Genomic DNA, 18,785 nt, shown 5'->3' with positions numbered 1-18,785 from the left:
CCTGATTTCCAATTTCCAAAACATGGACATTTTCATTTGGTGCGTGATAGTATTGGGCAAACTAGTTTGGGGACAAGCTGAACTACCTGAAATGTCTGTGGTATAAGGTCCCATGAGATTGTCAGGCTGTACAGAGCATAATACAGAAAAACTCAAACTTATTTAAGGTTAGAAATTTGGACCATAAAATAGAAGACAGGTTGATGTCAACACACACAGGCGAAACTAACATGCCTGATTAGATTACTAGGGCCTAGCAGCCCTCACCCTCCACAAGGCAATAGGGCGGCAGCAGCTTGCTTCGTATTTCACCCATGCTTGAAAAAAAAACATTAAACCGTTCCGGGCATATGGAGTGAGTTGGTGGGAGGCCTTGCCAAGGAGTGGGTTCAGAGGGGAAAATGGGTGCTTTGTGGGGGGATGCAGTAGGCTGGTTGGCATCCCAAAAAGTGACTGGCAAAATTAACTGGCCAACAAACCTTTGGAGCCGTGGCCCTTAAATATCCATTGGAGGTTTGCTATGACTTAGTGGCCGGACCTATTTTTTGTCCCAGACAGACTATGATTTTAAATAGTTTAGCATAAAACTAAGAACCGCCTGCACAGATTACGTTTCTTTAGAAACACACCCACACCTTCTATGTTAAAACTGTATTAAAGCAATGTTACTACTTAAAATTCAACCACTTTGTATTGTACAACCAGCTGTCCCGGCCACGCGTTGCTGTGGCTCAGTCTGGTTAAATGGAAAAGAAAGAAAAGAGAAAGCGCACGTTTCCAATATGTTTAATTTCACAATGCTTGTGGGTAGTTTTTAATGGCTCTGGCGGTTCTCAAAGTTGAGGCAGTTTAATTTTCCCGGCGGCGCAACACATTCCTTTCGTTTCTCCCTTAAATTTAAGAGCCTTGCAATAAGGACACACTTCAATTATGGTGCCGACGAGAACATGCCGGCTCAAACTATAATCATCAGCTGGGTTTTACCGGAATGCACAGCTGTTGTAATCGCGTGATTGCTGAGCACGGAGTCGTGTTTGATGTTGATCTGCTGTTTCTCGTTGACGTCTTTCAGCCACTCTCAGCCTGTCGCGTTCATTCTGTTGAGAACGAACCAGATCTGAAGCTGCAGAACACGATTGCCGTGCTCGCAACGTGCATCCTGAAGTGTGGCTGCACATCGCTCTACTGCTTCCTTGGCACGTATTTGAGCCATTCTAAATCAGAAACATTGAAATGGAATTGTAAAATATTTAGTATAGCGTGTGTTGCTTTCATGTCCAACAGATGGCGCTGTTTTTCAGTATAATATTTGGTATAGCGTTTGTTGCTTTTACGTTCAACAGATGGCGCTGTTTTTCAGAAAAGGCATGTTTTTACCTGTCACAGGTGTGACATCTATGTATAGTACACATATAAAAAGACGCACCTATTCAAATGCAACGTTGTGTCAAAATTTAAAAGCAATCGGTGAAGAACTTTCGGAGATTTAAGATTTTGAACAAACATTTACATTTTTATTTATATAGATTGCTAGACATGAAGTAAGCAATACACAAAGCAATCTATTGACAGCGCTTCCAAGCAATTCCTAGCCAAACTATTGTGGTGATTTCTGGCCTGTTTATCATGCTTTTGAGGGGCTGGGGGTCAACATAAATTAATTGGTTGAAAGATATACGGTTGAATCCAGTCCATGATCTGAAGTCCAGTTTGTTCCAATTTAGTGGTCTGAACTGAATGAAGGCAGTGATTGGCACAGCATAATCATGAGTGTTGTCCGAGGTAACACTTGATGGGTTTTAGAAACAAATGCAATGAGCCAGGAATGGCCAACATTCTACTCCAAGCAATAGCTATTTTCTGTTGGCCCCCTGTCATGGTATATTTTCAATGTTTAGTAGACATGCTGCAAATGGCAGCTATTCTCAGAAATGTTACTAAATTTCTCCACTGGCAATTTCTTGCTATGGACCATTTTGGCTCGCGGAATTCAGTGCAATTGAACTGGGAGATATAAGGACACAGAGGAACAGCCTATCAACCACCCACTTGTTGCACCTGATTAGATGGAAATGAATACAGTGGAAGAAATGGAACACAAATCAATCACTAATGCAGTAGCAGAACAAAAGAAGTTTAAAGAGGATGTGTGTCTTTACTTCCACTGCATTCACTTTGCCACACATTCACTTAGTCACATTTACTTCTCCATACTGTTATTTATCATGTCTTTCACTTCCCCTAGAATTCACTTTGCCACACCTTCACTTAGTCACATTTACTTCTCCATACTGTTACTTTTCACGACTTTCACTTCCACCAGCATTCACTTTGCCACACCTTCACTTAGTCACATTTACTTCTCCATACTGTTGTTACTTTTCAAGTCGTTCACTTCTCCTAGCATTCACTTAGTGACACCTTCACTTAGTCACATTTCCTTCTCCATACTGTTACTTATCATGTCTTTCACTTCTCCTAGCATTCACTTTGTGACACATTCACTAAGTCACATTTACTTCTCCATACTGTTACTTTTCACGACTTTCACTTCCACCAGCATTCACTTTGCCACACCTTCACTTAGTCACATTTCCTTCTCCATACTGTTGTTACTTTTCAAGTCGTTCACTTCTCCCAGCATTCACTTTGTGACACATTCACTAAGTCACATTTCCTTCTCCATACTGTTACTTATCATGTCTTTCACTTCCACCAGCATTCACTTTGTGACACATTCACTAAGTCACATTTCCTTCTCCATACTGTTACTTATCATGTCTTTCACTTCCACCAGCATTCACTTTGTGACACATTCACTAAGTCACATTTCCTTCTCCATACTGTTACTTATCATGTCTTTCACTTCCACCAGCATTCACTTTGCCACACCTTCACTTAGTCACATTTACTTCTCCATACTGTTACTTTTCACGACTTTCACTTCCACCAGCATTCACTTTGCCACACCTTCACTTAGTCACATTTACTTCTCCATACTGTTACTTTTCACGACTTTCACTTCCACCAGCATTCACTTAGTGACACATTCACTAAGTCACATTTCCTTCTCCATACTGTTACTTCTCATTTCTTTACTTCCCCTTCAATTCATTTTGCTACACATTCACTTAGTCACACTTACATCCCCATGTCTCTACTCCCCCTGCATTCATTTAGCCACACAGTCACATGTACTTCTCCATGCTTTTACTTCTCATGTCTTTCACTTCCTCTAGCATTCATTTTGTCATTAAACTTCTTTTCTACTCCTTATTCTCCCCCCGGCATTTTGGCTCCAATCCTATCCTTGAGCTAACTTCAACTACATCCATTGCCATCTTCAGACTGTCCATATGCAGACAAAGTAAAGGCATGAAGTAGAGGCATGAAGAAGTGAATAGATGACAAAGTACATGTCTGGGGAAGTGAATGCATGGAGTGTTATGATTGCATGTTTCTTACAGACATTGTTGTTCCTGAAGTCTATGGAGTATGCCCTCTAATGTGAATTCCAAAATAGGGCTGACCTCTTCACTACGATTCAGCGATGACGATTTATCTGCATAGCACAAGTTGACTAATTGTCTTGGTTGCTTCCAATCCTAAAGCTTGGAACCATCAAGCTGTGGAAGTCGCACATGCTTAATTTGAGAATCACCAAATCTGATTAACTATATCTATGCCAACTGCATAAATGATCCATGTTTGCTCGGTCAACAATGCCTACTGACCGAATTTATGTAGGTTCAATGATTTTTTCTGGGTAATTCCTTGCTTGCTGACTGAATTCATCAGAACAATTGGTTGTATGTATGCATAATGTCTTGATCAGTCCATTTGATAGGTTGCTGTGATGCATTATATTGTGCTAGTTTAATTATGCTGATTGCCTTTATTACAGCTATTCCCATTTGAGCCATATACTACATCTAGCACCTTTGGGCAACTGGCTACCTGCACAACAGATCCCCTTCTAATGTGTTCATGATTTATAAACAATAATCTGCATCCACCTGGGATGATACATGTCATGGCACTTATCACATGGATAGCCCTCAAAAACATGATGTGTTATGTTCCCGTACCCATAATTACAACATACTGCAGTCATTAGACCAGCAGAGACACATTATGGCTACATGTGCTGTGCTTCGGTCTGCATAAACCATGTTGACTAAGAAATGTGCACATGTGGGAGACGCCATATTTCAAAATGTTGTGGTGGAGGGGTCACCTGTTACTCTGTATTGTGAATTGCCAGCATGTCTGAAAACTGCACCCCTTGCCCCACAATCCACCCTACTGCCAATATAGCTGGGGGAAACAGCCACCTAAAATGGCATAGTTCAACGAGTTATGCATATTCAGTTGCCATATGAGCAGAGCTGTCAAGTCAGTTGCAATTTAGTAAATGCAGCAGGGAATGGTCCAGCTACACTTAAATGAGCCGTGTTTGCCCATTTCCTCCAGGAATCAGGTTTCAATGCACTAGACATTGCCAAAATCTGCCCTATTTCTCATTTTACCTGGACATTCAATATCACATGGATGCCATCCACTACTTTAATTTAAACATTTCGAGGAAAGATCAGAATGAAGGCACTTCCATGGGCTACAGTGGGGGTGACTGATTCTGGACCAAGGCCGCTCTATTGCATGCACTGGAACCAGGCTGTTGTTCCCTGGAAGTGAAGTATCCCTTGTAGGTGCCAGCAAGTTCTTCTGGATCAGGAGTACAGAACAGACGGACTCTCCTGGAAACTCTGCACTCGGTCTCCCAGCAACCAGAGAATCAAGGAAATGACCTGTGGCTTTGCTTGCCTATCTGAACCACAGGGATGCCGATTTGAACAACTTCAATGCTGTCCAAAAGCCTGCAAAAGAACCACTGGAGTCATCCTTTACCTTAACGCGCAAACCCCTCTGTGTGCCACCTCTGAGTGCCCTCGGGACTGATGCGGAACTATGGGGATCTCTACACTGGAGACCCGCTGTATCTTCTACCTACCCAGCTGTACACTACTGCCTGGTCAAAAGCTCCCTTGAGCTCCCAGTCAATGTCACTACAGTGCCTTGCCCTGTGTCCAGCTACCTAAGCTCACTCGCCACCAAAAGAAAGTCTCTAATCTCCTTCTCCGTGGTCACCTTATCTTCCTGCATTGCTGACTCAACATTGCCTGTCATTCCCAGGATCTCCAACCTTAAAGTCAATACTGTAGGCGACCAAAACTGTATCTTTGAACCCTGTCACTGCTGCTTCCCAATTCAGCCCCTGACTTGTGGTAAAAGCAGCCAGACTCCAGCTTTGGTGCCTAAATGTGCGGCTCAATCCTCATCATGATGAATTGCCATCTGGCAATGGTGTGAAAGTCCTGCTTTTCTAAATGTTTATTCATTAATAACATGATGCAGGTAATTTCCTCTCTGAAAGGGTAATTAGATTACTGATTAGATTCCCCTTTCATAAGCTCCATGGCAAATGCATAGTGTGTACTTGTGCCTTAGTGAATCTGTTTCTTCTCTTGGCATCGGCACCTGGCCACCCTCTGTCATTCGTGCCCAGGTACCTGCTCAGCATGCCACCCTCCTGCGTTGCCTCCAGGCCACCCCCTCCACTAGGGTTCTGTATCTGTACTCATACAGTCACCCTCCCACTTTTCTTCTGCACTTATCAGATATACCCTACCTGACTAAGCTTTCACCTGCCACTTGCTGGCTTCACTACCATGGTTTATTGCCTTTATTTATTTATTTATCTATTTATTTATTTATTTATTTATCTATTTAGTAGTTATTCTGTACTCTCCTCTGTTCTACACTTTCCACCCCCCCCCCCCCGTCCATGCACTTTACCCCTTTTCCCTTTTCCATGCACTTGCACTGTCTTAATGTCACTGGGCCTAGTAAGATTGCTGTTTTCTTTTATGTTCTCCTTTGTTCCCCTCCCTTTTGCCTGGTCGCGCTCTGAAACATGTGTGTACGAGCATGATATAAATAAAATCTAATTTAATTTAATATAATCAGTAACCTCATTTGGAGCACATGCTCTACAAGTGGTACTGAGCAGGTTCTGAGGTCACAGGTGCCCATTTGACAGCTGCTGTGACAGCCAAGTCTTCTAAAGCACAGGAGCTGCATTTAAGATATGTGTCCCTGTACCAAAAGTATGATGATTATAAGTAGCCCATGCACGTGGCTGGGTTATGGCATTGTGTGTGGCACTACCCATGATTAGTGCAGCCACATCCAATTTCCATATCACACGTGACAGCTCCTGTGTGTCAGCTCAGCTGTGGAAGGTGATATGTCCTGACTGGCTGATCCTTCCAAATGACAGGACTGGAACCTGAATGGCCATGCCTATTCTTTGATCGTTTTGTGGGGGCAGGTAGCTCTGTCTTTCGGAGACTGCCGTACAACAGAGCTGTCCTGGGCCCAGGCATCAAAGGAGCACACCTATTCACAGGGAGTGGACCTCCCACCAGGGTGATGCATTTCGAAAGGCCTTTGATTCTATTGAAAATAGAAGGGGGCAGGGTTAGTGTACACAGGAAATCTTTGTACAGTGTAGAGGAGAAGCCAAGGACCTCTGCCGGAAGTCCATCCCCCATTATGCCTATATGCTGGCAGCCAGAAATTGCGACATGTACAAGCCAGTAATGGTACCTATACCGCGAAGAGTCCTTGAAACACGGTATCCATTGTAAAACCCTACATGTATCTGTGGAGAAATGAAAGTCTTCTGAAGGAAGTGCCAGAAGAAGTGTGAAAGTAAATGAAAGAGAAGACTGGTGATGTCACATGAAGCAGAAATGACGCACCCAGAAGAGATGCCAATGAAGAAAGAATGCAGACCTCATAGAATCTGATGACAAAGTAGTAAATTAAGCACAATTTCGGGAGTGAAATGAAGATTTTACTTGCAGAGAAGCACTGAAGAAAATGCAAAACCATTTTACAATCATACAGACGCAGTAATGCAAGTAGACAAAGTAATCATGAGGCTGGCTATGTAGTAAATAGATTCTAGGTGAAGTGCCAATGTATATGTATAGGAATGTATAGAATCTGGATGTTCCATGACGCATTTTAGCAAACTTGGACCCTGTGAATGAAAGGGCTGGAAGTGTTGCGCAGCAGAATAAAACAAGCTGAAGGCGAGAGAAGTTTCGAAAAGGCTTGCAAGCCCCCGTGTCAAGAGTCGGGGCTGCCGAGAGCCTGGTTATCTACTCAGGAGGATACAATAACGTGAGCTGAGCTCCTGTTTTAAGTGTAATGGAAAAACACTAGAAGTGCCAGGCTTACTTCATTTAATATTATAAAATGGAATGAAGGAGCTCAAACGTGATCTCTAGTCACATGGTCAGAGGAAAATAGACTTTGTGGCGAGCAACATCGAGATCAGAAGATAACACCATGCCACACTCCCTTTTATTCTCAGGCACAGAGAGCCTTCAAATGACCAAGTTAAAACACGTTTAATTGAATGGCGCCCCCAGGAGTGATGATGGATTTTGGGCTAATTTGATGTGGAGGCATGACCAGGCCACCAGGCCCCCCACCCCCAGCACCTGGAGTACCAGCTTGCATGCTGCTAGCGAGTGGAATATTCCAGAAGGGTACAAGCATGCCAACCAATTATAAAGGGCCACATAGAAAAGAGCCCTATAGTTGGAGAAGCCAATAGAATAATTGTGTATTAGTCTAACACTGAAGATGACTTGCACTTGGGATGGGCTTAGTTGTCCACCTGACTTTAAAGATCCAATCAAAACCCCATACTCCATAGAAAGTATACTTAGATGTTCCCCTTGAGCCCACCACAAACCCCCATAGGTTTTTGCAGTTTTCACGTAGTATGACATCACGTATGTTGAATTGTTGTTATAAAGCTATACTTTTTTATGAAACGTATTGAGATCGTGCTGTGCGGCGTCCGTTGATGCCTGTTGTACTTCCTGTTTTAAAAAATATTATTAAAACAGCAGAGATTTTGCCAAACCTCCTGAGTCGGTCTGATTATTGTTGTATGAGTAAGATCTGCATCCCCATCCATCTCAGATACTTTTATATCATTTTAAAGGGCCTAAGGGTCAACAGTGAGAGAAGACTTCCACCCTCTAGGTTCTCTCTGCCCCTCTCCCTCCTTCCTGTCCCTTCCACTTCCTCTAAAGCACAAGCACTTTGGGTGTGATTTCAAGAGGGAAAAGTGCTCTTCTTTCAAGAGCAGGGATTGGACCACTAAGGCAGGCTAGCTTTAGTCCAATCACATATGGGCTTTTAACTTTAAAAAAAGGGGTCTCAAAATCATCTTTTGGAATCCAACCCTTGAAGAAGATTTCACTTGGATTCTGCAGAGAGAGCAGTCCTTTTCACAACCATCCAGTTGTGAGGGGAAGGAATGTGTTCTAGGGCAGAGACAATCTCTGTCCCCTAACAATCCCCACGTATCATTGGAGGAGAACATGCTGCTGGAACAAGACTTGCCTCTCTGTCAGACACACCAATACCCAGGACCCAACCGTATTGAAGGACCCCTGGAGTTATGTGCCTGCCTCTACAGTGTTTGAGAGCCCAAGGACACTGACTCATCTTGTCCATGAGTCTCTGGCGTGGGACTCACAGCAACCTCAGGAAAGATTTGCTGGTGGAGCAAGACCAGCCTCTATGATATCCACGACGGCACCTAGGGCATCACTATTTTGAAGGGCCCCTGCAGTTGTGTGCCAAACTCCCCCGTGTTTTAGAGCACGAGAAAATAACTCATCTTGTCTCTGAGCACCTGGATTGGGACTCAAAGCATCCTACTTGGAGCTGTTTTCAAGAACCGTTCAACTCATTCAAACCACCAGTACCCTCCAGTGCTGCCTTTGCACTCTCTCGATCTTTGATTTGCTTGCAGCGTCAAATTTGATTCAGCGTTGCTGGACCACCAAGAGTCGGAAAAAAAACGTACTGTTGACATTTAACGGCCTCCTTAGTTCATCTTTGGGCCCTAAATACTGGCATGGTCACTTTTATTCATTTTGCAGCCAAGGACATTTCCTTTAAAAGTACATTGTGGTTATTACTTGCTTTTCAACACTAATGCATCTTGCTATCTTTGCTTTTTCCGTGTTCTTTCATCAGGGGTGGGTTTTGTGTAGTGTTTGTCTAGTTAGTTATTATTGTAAATGGTGTGTTTAATTAAAATATATATATATATATTTATATAAAACCTTGATTGGACATTCCTTTATGTTGGACAGTTATACTTTGCTTTTTGGGGTGCTAATGGAAATTTATATATATATATATATTTATAAAACCTTGATTGGACATTCCTTTATGTTGGACAGTTATACTTTGCTTTTTGGGGTGCTAATGGAAATGGATCATATTCACACCCCTGTTGAGAGCATAGCCTTCCCTCGGCCCAAGGTTACCACAAAGGCAAAGGAGGTTTATCTCTTAACTGTGCCTGTTTTACCTTTATGAGTGTGTTGTGTCTTGAATTCTAGAAGTGTGATGCCTGAGTGTATGCTTAAGCCCCTACACATTCTTGAACCCCTAAAGGGCAGAAGTCAATTCATCTCATTAATGATCCACATCAACAATAATAAAAAGGTAGTGTGAAGATGCCATGCCCTTGTTCCCCAATTTGGGACTGCAGTGACTTTGAAGCCCACTTTCTCCTTCTTGTTTCTCAAAAGATATATTCTTGATCAATTTCATTGTTGCTAATCTATTGCCTGAACAACCCTGCAGATCTACCCAGAGTGCCCTTTCATTAAAATCTGCATTTTCTGTTTGTTTTTTACAGAGGCTGGTACTCCTAGTATTTTCTCATTAGCTGTTTGCATTTTATTATTTGAAAAGAATACTGAAGAGTCTATGTTTTTTACTTACGTTGTTTGGGTTGGTACTGTTTGGTACTGTTATCAGCGCACAATCCTACTGAATATATTGCGTGCCTTTGGCCTGCACTACCAAAAGGGGTGAAGGTGATATACTGGTCAGTCTATACCTTTTTCACCTTTTTGATTGGGATCACTGCTGGTTTAATAGAAGTGTGGGGCAGAATAAGCAGTTTAGTCACCACTCATCCCTGTACTCCTGCAGAGCAGTAGTCATTTTGTCACACTGGTGGCAACAGTGGTATATTGTAAGAGGTTTTGTCTTGTTGGGGTAAATTTGGGATTTGGCAGTATTTTCTTACCGTAAAAATGTTGGCTGTAATTTGGCGGTAAACTAGCCCTACATAGCAGTAGTCATTTTGTCAAACTGGTGGCAACAGAGGGATATGAAACAAACTGCTCCTACAGTTTAGTCAGTTTAACGTTAGAAATACTGGCAGGCATGTTTTTGATTTTGTGCAATGGAGCTAGGCAGGAGCTCATTGATGCGACTAGAGCCCTGTGCATTTTGGGAGCTATGCCAAGATCAGACTCGCTCATGTCAGCAAGGCTAGTAAGCCTGAAATGCTTAAAAGCTTCTAAACCTTTGAGGAAACAAGGGTGGCGGAGAAGCCCCCATCCTAGATACACATGCTACTGTGGGGCGAGTAGTGGATGGGAATAGCAACAGATGTTTTCCAAATTATTCCCTTTGGACGAGTAGCATAGTTTCCCAGAGGTACTGGGAGGTCCTGGGTTTAAGTAAAGTCTTGAACCTCAATTTGGTCGCAGATATCAGCCAGGTCCCAAGGGCATCTCTGTGGTGTGGTGCCGCCTGCGAGGAAGCTCCTTCCAGAAGAGAGGAGGGCAGCAATAGCAGAGCAGAAGCAGAGGGATGTGAGGCAGAAACAGAAGGCGTTTGTGATGTTGCGCAAGTTGGAGTTCAAGCAACAGAAGGGGGCCCGCAAACATATCGCTAGTGGAGAGGGGAGTGCTTCCAATGGTGGTACCCAAAGAAAGCCTAGGCGCCATTTAGTCCAACCATATGAGGTGGGAAAGGAAATCTTCAATTGGTTCCAAGCACTGGAACTGGCCCTCCAGCTCCGGGAGGTGGAAGAGGAATTGTGGGGTGCAGGCCATATGAAACATCTACTGATTGCCAGAACTGATGTAATCATTCAGTTGGCTGCTGGGGAAAGTCCCAGTTATGCCAAAACGAAGGCTTTCATCCTCAGAAACTTCTGCAAGACCATCAAACAATACCTTTGGAAATTTAGAGTGCTCACGAAAGGGGCAATCAAATGATTGAGAAGTTTAGATATTTGGTCCTGAAGCATCTGAATGGGTGCGTTACTGGTAACAAAGTTGATACATTTGAAGGAATGTTTCATTTGGTTGCATGCAAGCAGATCCTTAACAATTGTGAGGCAGACCTACACTAGCATCTAGTGGATACGACTGTCACCGACCCTAGCGGGTATGCTAGAGCTGCCAAAACATATGTGAGTACTCTCTTTCAAAGAAAGGCTTCAGTGAGCACGGCAAACGCCAAAGCAGGGTCATCTGATAGAAATAAAGTTGTGGAAGATAAGAACAGAGTTTCAGACTTTTCTGCCAAGAAGCACCCCCAAAAACAATAAGGGAAATCCCAGCCGCATACCTCGTCACTTTCCATAGAAAAGAAAGTTGATGGTGCCACTAAGAAAGGGGTATCCACATACTCACATCCCAAGGGATGTTTTTGTGTTGGGACATGACATATATGTTATGTTATTTGGCATTTATATAGCACTCTATATATCATTGGTATGACCTCAAAGGGCTGTTAGGTTGAACGCCCTTGGGAACCGTAGTTCAGTTGAGTAGAGAGAGATAGTTTCGTAGGGTGCGTGGGTGCACCAGATACGTGTTGTGCTTGCCAAGTGGTAGCTGCGTGCTAGAGTTTAGGTGTGGTGCTGGAGAACTCAGTTGGATGTGAGCTGTCTGGTGGGTGGACACCCATATTGGGCTTTGGCTGCGTTAGGCCTGAAGGACGCTTATGTGAGCAACTATACCGGAATGTGCTCAGCTAGATTTGTTTTATTAGGCTGACGAGGTGTTGATGTGGTCGTATTCATATGTGGACATGTAGGCTGAATTACTCATGGGTATAACTGTGTTCTATTTGAGTGATGGTGTATAGTAGAGAGTAAGAGTAGTGATGTGATGTGGTGGTCCATTCTATCCGCTTCGTCCATTCTATCCACTTCGTCCATTGTATCCGCTTCATCCATTCTATCCGCTCCATCCATTCTATCCGCTTCATCCATTCTATCTGCTTCATCCATTCTACCGCTTCACCCATTCTAACTGCTTCATCCATTCAGTCTGCTTCATCCATTCTATCCGCTCCATCCATTCTATCCGCTTCATCCATTCTATCTGCTTCATCCATTCTACCGCTTCACCCATTCTAACTGCTTCATCCATTCAGTCTGCTTCATCCATTCTATCCGCTTCATCCATTCTATCTGCTTCATAATTCTGTCCGCTTCATCCTTTCTATCCGCTTCATCCATTCTATCCGCTTCATCCATTCTATCCACCACATTTCTTCTATCCTCTTCATCCATTCTATCCGATTCATCCATTCTGTCCGCTTCATCATTCTCTCCGCTTCATCCATTCTATCCACTTCATCCATTCTATCTACCACATTTAGTCTATCCTATTCATCCATTCTATCCACTTCATCCATTCTGTTAACTTCGTCCATTCTATCCGCTTCATCATTCTATCCGCTTTATCCATTCTATCTGCTTCATCCATTCTACCGCTTCACCCATTCTAACCGCTTCATCTATTCTATCCGCTTCATCTATTCTATCCGCTTCATCCTTTCTATCCGCTTCATCCATTCTATCCGCTTCATCCATTCTATCCGCTTCATCAATTCTATCCGCTTCATCCATTCAATCTGCTTCATCCATTCTATCCGCTTCATCCATTCTATCTGCTTCATCATTCTGTCAGCTTCATCCTTTCTATCCGCTTCATCCATTCTATCTGCTTCATCCATTCTATCCACCACATTTATTCTATCCTCTTCATCCATTCTATCCGCTTCATCCATTCTGTCCGCTTCATCATTCTGACCGCTTCATCCATTCAGCCGGTCAAGTGGCACAGCGAGTAGAGTGCTCGCTTTGACATCCGTGCAGAGCTTGCTAACGCAGGTTCGAATCCCGGCAGGGCCAAACTCAGCCTTTCATCCTTCCGAGGTCGATAAATGAGCACCACACACCGTGGGTAATAATAAGCAGCGCTCAGATACCTGAGGGTTCGTAGCGCTATATAAATGCTAAATTATTATTATTATTATTATCCGCTTCATCCATTTTATCTGCCACATTTATTCTATCCTATTCATCCATTCTATCCACTTCATCCATTCTGTTAACTTCGTCCATTCTATCCGCTTCATCATTCTATCCGCTTTATCCATTCTATCTGCTTCATCCATTCTATCTGTTTCATCCATTCTATCCGCTTTATCCATTCTGTCCGCTTCATCCATTCTATCTGCCTCATCCATTCTATCTGCTTTATACATTCTGTTCGCTTTATCCATTCTATCCGCTTCATCAATTCTATCAGCTTCATCCATTCTGTTTGTTTCATCCATTCTATCCGCTTCTTCCATTCTATCTGCTTCATTCATTCTGTTCGCTTCATCCCTTTTATGCGCTTTAACCATTTTATCTATTGCATTCCATCCACACCGTACAATCTATCCACACCATCCGCTCTATCCACACCATCCATTCTATCCATAACATCCACTCTATCCATACCATCCATACCATCCACTCTATACATTCCATCCACTCTATCCATACCATCCACTCTATCCATTCCATCCACTCTATCCGTACCATCCACTCTATCGATACCATCCACTCTATCCATACTCTCCACTCTATCCATTCCATCCATTCCATCCATTCTATTCATTCCATCCATTCATTCTTTCCATTCCATCAACTCTATCCATTCCAACCATTCTACCTTATCCACTTTACTAGTTCACTGTATCATATCCACTCTGCTAGTTCAGTCTATCTCCTTCACCCTATACATTTAGTTTACCCATTCTATTAGTTACATCAGCTCTGCTCATTCTATCAATTGTATCAACTCAATCTATTATGTCTGTTCCATCCACTCCATCCACTCCATCCGCTCCATCCACTCCATTCACTCCATCCACTCCATTCACCCCATCCACTCCATCCACTCTATCCACTCTATCCGTTCCATCCACTCTATCCATTCCATCCACTCTGTTCGTTCTATCCACTTTGTCCAATCCATCCACTCTATACATTCCATCCACTCTATCCGTTCCATCCACTCTGTCCATTCCATCCACCCTGTCCGTTCCATCCATTCTATCCATTCAATCCCATCTAGTTCCATCCATTATATCCACTCCATCCATCCCATCCGCTCCAACCGCTCGGTCTACTGCAACTGATCGGTCGGCTACATTTACTCCATCCACTCCATTCCGTCATATCCTATGAGTAGGATCGGAGGTCTTTGAAGGTTACACCAGGTAAATAGTGAGTTTCGTGGTTGGGTTTGATGGGGGTTCAGACTTATCTTTGGGTGGTTGTTAGTTCATTGGAAGAGCCAAGTTTTTAGTAATTTTGCGGAATGACAAATAGTCTTGGGTGTGTCAGATGTAAGGTGGAAGTGAGTTCCACAGGGTAGGGGCCACGGCTGAGAAGGAGGATTATCAGATCCTGATGGAGTTGTTGGTTGGGATCACTAAAGGAGGGCGGTGCTTGATCTTAGAGTGTGGTGTGGGAGGTAAGGTTGTAGCTTGTCTTGCAGGTATAGAGGGCCGGTCTTGTGCACTGCACGGTGAGTGATGCACAGGGTCTTGAAAGTGGCCCTTCGTCCAACCGGCAGCCAGTGGAGGGTGCTGAGAGCTGGAGATGTGTGGTCTTGTAGTATAATTTATTGTGTCTTGGAGTACAGCACCACTGAATGTGATAACATTATTGCCAGCAATATTGTGGCACATATAGCCAGCCCTATGTTTCTCTTACTTGAAATGCCTCATTCACAGGAGACTGCATTAGCTCTACATTAGCTGTCTAATTGACTGACTTAATGAACAAATACTAATACCAGTACTGACTCAATAACATTATAATGTAATCTCTATGTGGAAAAGAGGCAGAAAGACATGCTCTGAGATTCATTTTAAACGTCCATGTGGATTTTTTTTTCTCTCTCTGTCTCATTGCTAAGGATTTGTCTCATTATGTCTCCACAGACACCCTGCCGCAATTAGCGACATACGAGTATGTGAATATAAAGGCGGTTTTTCGCCACCCTGTATGAACCTTGCCATCGCGTGGGACACCCTGCCCAGCGACTTCCACACCCTAGGAGCGCTCCAGCCAAACAGCGGGTTGCTGTTCTGTGACAACAACATTTTGGTATGCACTTTGTTTTTATCTTCCATTTTGTCACCACCAATCACCTGGTTAGGAGAAGTTTGGCTTTAGGTGCCTTTTTAAAAAAAAAAAACTTCCTGTTCCGAGTTTCAGAACGGTCACCACTAACTCTTGATGTATGCCATCTTACTTTGCATTTCCCTTAAATTTAAACTCGTGAATTTATTTCACTTTTCCCCCACAATAGTGCATCCATCCTTGGACTCTACAGTGTTTTGGGTTTTCATTCGGAGACTCCTCCCCCGCAACTCCAGGTTGACAAGGAATCTGCCACCTACAAATCATAAAGGCTGAAATGTCTGCATTTCCCTGTGTCACATACAGAGTGAGTATAGTGCAGTCTTTTCATCTTTATCTTAATTAGCAGTACTGTTATCCAACAATGTTTTAACCGAAATAAGAAATACTGTTGACATATTAGGCTGATATCATTCTTTGCACTTATTGACCTTATACTTTACACACCTGCCTTACCCCTCCCAAATTTTTTGTCTTTTTGGACCCCATATAGATCCAATTTGCCCTGAGGAAGGCTGTTCAATCAATGCCAAGAAAGATGGCAATAGCCGAAACGTGCCTCTAGTACAGCACATATATCAAAATTGCAAGAACTGATGGTCTTTGTGTGCACTACTATTTACCCACAGTTTCAAGACTGGCACGTATGCAGCTTTACCAAACATGATCATACCTCGATCATGTATACACACAAAGGATAAGAACCTTTGACAAAAGACAGTTTGAATAATACTGTGCAAATATAAAATACTAAGTCTAATTTTGCAATTTGTATGCTTAATGTGATTTCTTTTGTTTAGACTTTGAATTGATCTCTGTTTGAACATGTATTAATCATTTATTTAACTATTTCTGTTTTCATTGTTTATGTTTTCTGAACAACCTATGCGAAAAATCTTTACTGCATTGTCCAGAATTATTATCTTTCATTTCTTTCTGGTTGTACATTGGACATTTGAACCAATTTCCCCCTTTTTTTTTCATTAAAAATGTATGGTCAATTTTTTTACTCCATTTGTTCTCCTTGGTACTTTCTTATTTTTCTGACTCTTTAGGAGCAGAATATTCATTGGTTTGGAAAACCAATGAATGAAAAACTGGACCTTAACCTTATGGTCATTTTACAGTGAGAGTTACACATTTTTTTGTTTACCTGAGATTCATTTTAAACATGCATGTGGATTTTTTTTCTCTCTCTGTTCACTGTGTTTGCAGGAAGCAAAATCTGCATGCCAGGAAATGAGTTTAGCTACAGTTTCTTACTGTAAAAATTGAGCTATTGTGGAAGGAAGGATGACACGGTTTTTGTAATTTGATTGGTGCAGAGTGTCTGTAGTGATTCCACGTAAGCATAGGGGGATGAGACAGAGATTTGCTGGACGAGTCTTACAGAAAAAAAGTTCAGTTTGTTTTTGCTGAGCTGCTGACAGGAACCATCAGAGACTGGGTATTCCTAGTCTCACTTAGCACCAGCTTGAGAACTGCAGATGAACTGCATGTTCTCGCTGTGCACTTCAAACGTCAAGATTATGAGGAGAACCCTGGGCCTATTCCTCGGAGGCGGCGAGCGAAGGGAGGTCGCGTGTGGGTGAGCTACAGATAGCTGGTAATTATCCAAGTGAATTGAGGTTGTGTGCTGTACGATGACCTTGTATAAATATCAGGCAGGGAGGGTAGCAATAGGTAATCCCCTGTGTTTAATTGCCGCGCCATAATGTTGCAAAGTGAATATTGTTCTATCGCTGTAATTTCTCCTTCTTATTGTTACAAATAATGTGGAGTGAATATCGTTTTATTGCTGCATTTGTTTTCTCTTCTGTTTGTTAGATAAGGTGGCAGCAAGAAGGGTAAGGCGTTATTTTGAAATGCAACTGTTTATAATACAAATATTATAGACACGAACCATGTAGAGTGTTTGCTTTTGTCTTTTCTTGGTGCATTTAGGATAATATTTCGGGAGATGGGGAAGATTATTTTTAGGTAATACATGTGTCATGTTTCCCATGCAGATGGAATAATAGCATTAGCAATTATAAATAGCTGTGTGCGTGTTTCCACTCAGTGTGTGGTGTCTGAGTGGAATGTAATACAATAGACATTGCTGGGGGTACATGAACCAGCAAAGAGGCCTATGGAAACATAGTTCACTAATGTACATAAACTAGTGATAATACCACAGGTTATTGAGAATGCTACATGTGAAGCTGTGGTGTTTCTGAATGTAAGTCCGAGGCCTCAATGGATCACAAGAACAGTCTAATAAAAAGAAGAGTTTTGTGTATATTGGGGCCACAAATAAAACAGAAAAATTATGCTCACCAAAATACCACCAACAATAATGTATACCACTAACTGATCCCATATAATGTAATAAGAAATGGTCACTGAAAGGAAATACGGCCAAACCCAATATAAATGCAAGGAGTAGTCATTGTCAAATTACCATTACTTTGGCGGTAAGAAAATACTGCAAGAACCCAAATCTGCACAAAATATCCAACAGTCTCTTGGGCCTAGTGCTAGTAGCATTTTGGCAGCAGCGTTTTGCGCTCTTTGCAATTTATTAAGGTGGTATTCCGGGACTCGAAGGTAGAGGGAGTTAGCATAGTCCAGTTTTGATATTACAATAGACATAACAGTGGAAGGGAGAAGCTGCCAGTCAGGGTAAACTGTGAGGGGTCAGAAATAAGAGGTGGACACGAAGTGGTAATATTCTCAACATCAACCATTTTATTAACAGAAAGGAGTTTGGAGAAAGGCCCAACTTTCCCTAACCTAAAGCCAGAATCCCTTCATATGAAACTAAAACTAAAACTAAAGCAGGCTGACCTTGTGTCCAAACTGAATCTGACCATCACACTAACATAAACAATCAAAAAGTGCAAGGTTAATGTTTCCAACTTCAATTCAACAAAAACGTCCAAGAACTTAAACCTATAACTTCAACGAAAACAATCCTTGTGTCCAGGGGTTCGTTCCCTTCCCCTGGATTATTTCAGGAAAATTCTCCAAAATGTTCTGCTTCAAGAGCAGTCTCTTAAAAGCAATGCACATTTCTCTTTAACCTAATACTTTCATCAGCAATAGCAAAACAACTGTCTCTTCCACAATCTGGGTTGTTACATAACTAAGAGGAAGTCTCTCCTAGTCTTTCAGGATGGCAAAACAGAATGTATTTTCTACAACACTGATTGCAATATGGTAAAGGAAAATCGTTCCTACTTTTCAGGATGGTCTTTTCTCCAGTATTGATTAAATAATGTAAGGCAAAAGGAAAATCTTTTCCAATTCTCTGGTTGACAAAATGTTCAATTGAAACAACTTAATATGACAAAGTTTCTTTCAACACACCAGTTCAAAGTGGGTTTCCAGATATACT

Source organism: Ambystoma mexicanum, chromosome 11 (genome assembly GCF_040938575.1).
Source record: "Ambystoma mexicanum isolate Mex_15411 chromosome 11, UKY_AmexF1_1, whole genome shotgun sequence".
In the NCBI taxonomy this organism is placed as follows: domain Eukaryota; kingdom Metazoa; phylum Chordata; class Amphibia; order Caudata; family Ambystomatidae; genus Ambystoma; species Ambystoma mexicanum.
This window is presented reverse-complemented; position numbering follows the sequence as displayed.